The sequence below is a fragment of the Pistacia vera genome, unplaced genomic scaffold (genome assembly GCF_008641045.1).
Source record: "Pistacia vera cultivar Batoury unplaced genomic scaffold, PisVer_v2 Contig603, whole genome shotgun sequence".
In the NCBI taxonomy this organism is placed as follows: domain Eukaryota; kingdom Viridiplantae; phylum Streptophyta; class Magnoliopsida; order Sapindales; family Anacardiaceae; genus Pistacia; species Pistacia vera.
This window is the reverse complement of record NW_022196450.1, coordinates 1-6,708: the sequence shown is the minus strand read 5'-3', so window position 1 is coordinate 6,708 and position 6,708 is coordinate 1. Positions and strand designations below refer to the sequence as shown.

At 33.2% G+C, this 6,708-nt stretch overlaps 2 long non-coding RNA genes across 2 annotated transcripts; both read left to right on the top strand.

Annotated features, from left to right (window-relative positions):
* The first annotated feature begins 1,355 nt into the window (after positions 1 to 1,355).
* On the top strand, positions 1,356 to 1,776 carry LOC116110506. The gene is made up of 3 exons (XR_004124918.1): positions 1,356 to 1,490; positions 1,620 to 1,676; positions 1,766 to 1,776. It is a non-coding gene; the product is annotated as an uncharacterized LOC116110506 (long non-coding RNA).
* A 1,345-nt stretch (positions 1,777 to 3,121) lies between these two features.
* Positions 3,122 to 6,325, top strand: LOC116110507. The gene is made up of 3 exons (XR_004124919.1): positions 3,122 to 3,203; positions 3,580 to 3,656; positions 5,952 to 6,325. It is a non-coding gene; the product is annotated as an uncharacterized LOC116110507 (long non-coding RNA).
* The last annotated feature ends 383 nt before the right edge of the window (positions 6,326 to 6,708 follow it).

Sequence of the window (6,708 nt, the reverse complement as noted above, 5' to 3'; positions counted from 1 at the left end):
GCGCAGCTAAATTTTCTCAAAAATTTATTGTTCAAATATGCCTTGCAGAGATAGCTTATTCAAAGGGTCGGAGGTTTCTTTGGTTAGAGAATAATTCTATAACTTCCCTTATTTATCTTACTTCGGCTTCCTTTCTTCCTCCTTAGCATTTGCATAACAAATGGTTGAACTATCTGCATTGTATTAGTAAACTCTCTTTTCATCACTCTTACATTTAAAGAGAAGGAAATGAGAGCGTATATTCTAGCTAACATGGACCTTCTTGGTGGAATCCAATTGATGCAATGACAAAACGAGAATAAAAAATATATATATATATATATTATATATATATATATATATATAATATATATATATATATAAATTGAATTGTTGTCAAAATTTTTTATGGAATGAGTTAGTAAAATATGGTATGTGACAGTGATCCAAATTCTAAAGTAATACAATGACTATACTACTTATCCAATTTTACGATTTTAAATGAGGATCATCATATGACATTATCATGTCATTAATATATCATCATTTTAACCACATATGATAGCACATCATTTGAGATATAATATTAGAATAAGTATTTAAGATATAAAATTTGGGTAAGTATTAAGAAGAATAGTATATTGAATACAATTACGTTTAATTTCCTATGTAAAGCTTATAAACATTTAAAAAAAAAAAAAATTTACATTCTAAATATACAATTCAAATAAGAAAAAATGAACTTCCTTTTAAAATGGACTAATACAGGTCATGGCAATTTTAATGAGTAATCATTCTCAACAACAGCAAAAACAAGATTAAAAGAAGAAATTATGAATTAAATTTGAAGATGTGGAGAATGTGGAGATCATGGGAAGGGCATCGTGAGCCTTTTTTAAATGTGGCAAATGGTCATGCCTGTTCAAAAAGACCAAAATTTCTTCAAAGGAGGAAGTGAAGAAAATTAAACCAGTTTTGATAGGAAACAGAAACATGAATTTAAGTTATTAATTTAGCAAAATCTGGAGAATTTATTTCAGGGAAATTAATATGAATAATCTTGAATGACATCTCTATGGCATAATGTTTTGTGATTTGGAGAGCTTAATTGTGGATGACATTGAACATGTTATCTTCTCTTTATGACAACCAAAACACAAACCCAGCTGAAATTATTCCCTCAACTCATAACTAATCAAATCAATGGAACTCTCTTCTTCCCTGCTATCAACACACCCATCTACTCTCCTTATAACCCTCTTATTTCCATTCCCATCTCAAGTACTCTCTCTCTTTATTCTCTCGTGCATGCAATTTAAGGTTTTTGAGTTTTTTTAACAATGCTAATTATAAGAACTTGTTAATCTCGGGAAGAGACCATCAGAACAAACTCAAGTGTGGTTCTGCCTAGTCACTGCTCATTGTCTTCATCAAATGAAACTGAAAAACCAGTAACACTTTCTTCACAACGTGAGGCCAGGAGGCCACTCATGGTTCCCTCCTCAGTGCTGGTTTCTTTTTCTCTTCATATCTCTATAATATTTTATCTACCTTCAATTACAATATTTATCAAACGATTGTGATTAATAACTCAAATCAATTACATGTGTGATGTCTTATTTACTTTTGATTAAAAGCAGCTGCTGGAATTTTTGTCTGTGACATTGCTGAGGCAGTTAGCACCAAGCAGAAGAGCTGTAAGTTTCCGTTTGAAGTGATTTATGTGGTGCTAAATGTAACTATTTTTACAGTCGTTTAATCTGCTATTGTTTTGTTGTTGATTCAGCTTAGAGGAGCCAAAATCCGAGAGCGAATACAAAACGCTTCCAATGGTGTTGAAGTCAGTATTTTATTTAGTTTCAAGTATAGATTGTCAGAATTGTATTGCGATGATGAGTGTGTATAGTTTATGTTCTGCTGAATGATAAATTTTCCAGCTAATTCCTTTGTTGGTTTCATTTCTAGAAAACATGTTTGCCTTTTGAGGATATCTTTTCCTAGATACAAGTTTTTACTAGAGTTGCGATGGTAACATCCTCAGGTACTATGAATGAAGGTTGGAGGTGGACCAGAAAGCGAAGAAGGGATCCGGGTTGCAGTACGGTTGGACTCAGTTATATTCAATTTTTAAGACATTACAGCTTTCAACAAGACCCGTAGGAAGTAGGAATATCAATACTCATGTCAATTAATGTTATGACTGATAAAAGCTGTAATGTTTTACTCAGGTTACCCTAGACCTCTGAAAAGAATACTATAGAGGAAATTCTTATAATCATTATTGATATTGCTAAGGACCAGTGTAATAGAGGAAATTCTTGATATGAGGATCACGTGGAATAAAACTTTCTGATATGAGAATCTCAGATTCACATTATTTTCAATAATAATATACTTCAAATGATCCTTGTTTTCCTTTTTTCGCTGTGTGAGAGTAGGGTATGCAGTTAAATTTAACTTAATGGTCTAAAGTGTTAAGACAGTTTGTGCAATTCTAGTCTAGAATCCAAAAAACAAAAGTTTTTATGAACTTCTTCTGTTAAATATCATCTGAGAGAGAAATACTTCGCGGGGGTGGTATGTCCAGTTCTTAGATCAATGGTCTAGTTTTGAACGCCCTGTAAAAGCTAAGAAAAATAAGGAGAAAAAAGATTTCAAACTCAAAGCATAGTTGTAAGTATAATCATGAAGACTGCAGTAATGTTCTGTGAGATAATGGGTAACAGAGTTGTGTTTATTTTTATGTTTATCTGATGTTGCAGGTTCACTTGTGCCAAATGGAAGAATATTCACTTTTATGACTAGTAGACAAGGACTTGTGTCGGTGGTGGGACGGTAAGGAGCCCTTCTCACTCTCCACTGATAATTAGGTAACTAGAGAAAAACATTTGTGTATCTCGCCTTATTCTGAACAAATCTGTGATAGCCAAAGTATAATTAAGATGCCCCACCATTGACATGCACATAAAGTATGCATTTACAAGACTGGCATTGTAGGTGAGTTATTTATGGGGAATAAGTTTCTTCTGCATAATTATTCAAACCAATATGTTCTTGCATAGGAAACAGCTAGAAAATTAATTCCTTATTGTTCTATTACTCTTAACAATGGTGGTATGCTTGTATTGATGCAGCCTTTGGTTTTGGATGTGGGCCAATCTGAGAGAGGAAATGTCCTTAAAGGATTAGATCTCGGTGTTGAAGGCATGCATGTTGGAGGGCAGGTGGAGACCAGTTTCAGGCTTTTAAAAACCATCTATTAGCATCACAGCAGAGTTTTATTTGTCTCAAAATCCAATTTTTTTCTTCTACTTTAATCATATAACAGAGAAATATATGTAAAGATTTAATTCCCTCACAATAGTGAAGTAAAATTTTTCTATATTGATTTTCTTTAAGAGAAAGATGAAGTAGGTGGAGTATATTATCTCCCCCACTATGATTTAGATTACTTTCATAAGCTTATTATCAATTACTTCTCACCCCGACACGTTGTCAGTATGATGAACATTTAGCTTTCTACTTGATATTGATAATAAAATTAATGAAGTTTTTATTCTGCTATTAGTTGGTCAAAATTTAATCAACTAAGTTTTGCAGCGACTGCTAATAGTTCCTCCTGAGCTGCTTATGGAAGTAAAGGAGTCCAGGAAATCCCTCCAAATGCAACAATAGAGGTAACCTAATTATGTGCTTCTCTTCTTATGGAAAATTTAGAGGAAACTCATACTATTATTACTAAGTTCTAAATTTTATTTATCATACTTGAAGATGGCATTCATTTTTTCACAACCCTCTTCTGCAAGATCTATTTCTTTATGCTAGTAGTGTAAACTTATAGAATGAACTCTTAAGGGTTGGAGAATGTTGACCCTAATTTTACATTGTAAGAGCATCTCTAATGAAAGAGTATTTCGTATAAATAAAGCGTATCTTTATTGATTTTAAATATAAAGAATAAATTTGATTCAAATCCAATAGATATAAATTTTAGGAGAGAGAATATGTTTTTTCAGAAAGAATCTAATAGGAGAGATAAATCATAATAAAATACATAGAAACTTGTAATTTATTATTTAAATTAGGATAGAGAGTGAAATTTGAATATCAATGTGGAGAGTCAACTCACTTTAATTTTATATTAAATAATAAAGAGTCTGTTGGATCTTATTTCTTGGATAACTCTTTATAATAATAGTTGTGAGTAATATAAAGGTCATTTGGAAATGCTCTAATATGGATTAAAATAAACCTAGATATAAATTGAAAAACAACTTAAGGGACGATGATCGTTTCTCTTTCATCCCTATTTCATTATATTATTAATTTAACTTCTCAATGGTAAGCCTAATATCTAGTAATTCCAAACTTTGATCTTTTTTTTTTTTTTTTTAATGATCGGGGGTGTCTGGGTCAGCTTACGTACTTACAACTAATCCTCTAGGACCTTGGAATTACCAACCGAGTAAAATTCTAGTGGCTATCCTATTAGCAATCGGAGAGACCGAACTCAAGACCTTGAGTAATACACCAGAGTGTCTCTATCAAACCACTCGGCCACCCAGTGGTCCTCCACTATTGTTAATACCGTCATTGATTGAATAATAATATACTTATAAAGATTCTGTATAAAGTAACATGTCAAAATATGATTGATACTTAATATAAAAATCATTCCTATCATTTAATGCATTTTTAAGTTAATTTTTATATTAATTTATTCAATCATATTTTGACACGTCACTTTGTATGAAAGACTTTGTATAGAGTTTTTGTAAGTGTAGCATCACTCATTATAAATATTCACTATTAAATTTGGGATGGACCGATTCTGTAACATCAATGGTTTATGGTTAATTTTGTTTCAACCAATTGTTCCTGTTAGTTGTAGAACTGATATCAAGTTTTTAGGATGCTGGTAGCAAATTCAATTTAATTATAGTTTGGAAAATATTGGGTCCGTTTGTTTTATTATTTTAGATAGGATTTTGGGAATAATATTGGGTAGTTGAATAAGAGAATATTACGAGGTAAAATTTAAAAATTTACGAAAAAACCCCCTAGGTTTGCTAATTTAACTAAACACCCCAATATATAAAAATTTTGTAAAATGACAAAAACACCCCCACCACCCACAGTGCTAGATTCTGGCCACCACCATCGGAATCTGGCCGAAAAATGGCGTTACGACGCTGACCGGTCAAATCTGGCAGGTAAGGCATCGATAAAGCCTTTTCCGACCAGATCCATGGTGGATCTGGTCGGAAAATGCCAAATCTACGGCCAGATCTAGCCGTTGATGGTTGGAAAGTCCAGATGTGGCCGTCAATAACGGCCAGTGGATATGGCCGTCGTTGTCGGTCAACGATGGCCAAGATTTAGTCGTCGTTGATCGTCAACTACAACCATTTCTTTGGTCGTCGCTGACGGCCAGATCTGTGAATTACTGGCCAGTTTTGGTAATTCGTAGGCCGTTGTAATAGATTCCGGAAACCACCCACGGTGGTTATCGGAATCTGGCAAGTATGGGTGGATGGAGGTGTTTTTTGTTAATTTTTAACCTTTTTTGGGGGGGTATTTTGAAATTAATAAACTTAAGGGGTCCAAAAGTAATTAAAAAAATATACTAATATTTCTCAAATAACAAAACAAACAATATTTGGAGAATAGGATTGGGAATATGAGTAGAAATAATGTGCCAAACTCACCGTCTCGAGGCTCACAAAGATGATTGAAATGAACCACATTAGGCTTCAAAATTATCCAAAAAGATCTTTCAAAGTATAAGAAATAAACCAATCGTATTATAAACTTTGTTTTCTAGAATACACCATCTTCATGTTCAATAGTTCGAGTTTCTTGACCATTTCTTTCCTCTTTCGAAAATACAATGTTGTTGACTCTAATCTTATGTTGTGAAAGTAGTTATTTGTTAGTCTGTTGTTACAATTATTTTTTTTTTTGGTTATTAGGGGTGTCTAGACCAGCTTACGCACACTTCAACTAATCCCTTAAAGCCTTAAAGTGAACAGCCGAATAAATCCTCTCAATGGTCATCCCTATTAGTGCCTAGGGGTGTATCTCAACTAATCATTCTAGGCCCTGAACTGAACAATCAGGTAAATCCTCTCAATAGTCATCCCTATTAGTGCCTGAGGGACTCGAACTTAGAAACCTATGTTGGACCCCTTTGCTCTTTTACCAGCAGACCACTTAATGATGGTTTTTCTAGACCCTTTTGCTCTTTTACCATCAGGCTACGTAATGGTGGTTTATTTGCTATTACATTCCTTCTACCTTTCCATTGATGTCTCCTACACTTCATCTTTACATTTATCTTTCATTTTGAATGTGCAGTTGGATGTAGAACTACTATCGATTAAACAAAGTCCATTTGGGTAAGTGATGGTTTCTAACCATAAAGCCACTTCTCTTGAACACTACAATCTTCACTATTTCTTCTGTAGGTTGTTTAACCTTTACCTTTTTTCTGCAGAACTCCTGTGAAAATTGTTGAAGGTTAATCCTACCATGAACTCCTGCTGCAAATCGTCATTAGATGAACTACCAAGTAGAAAGACAAATTAAGGCGAAATTGGATATCTTATCCAGCTGTATAATCTTTATACACAGTGAATATTGCTTTTATATATCAAGTACAAATGACCAATACTTTTACAAGTGTGTTTATAACAGTTCTCATTATTGCTTTATATATTGATTTTCCAA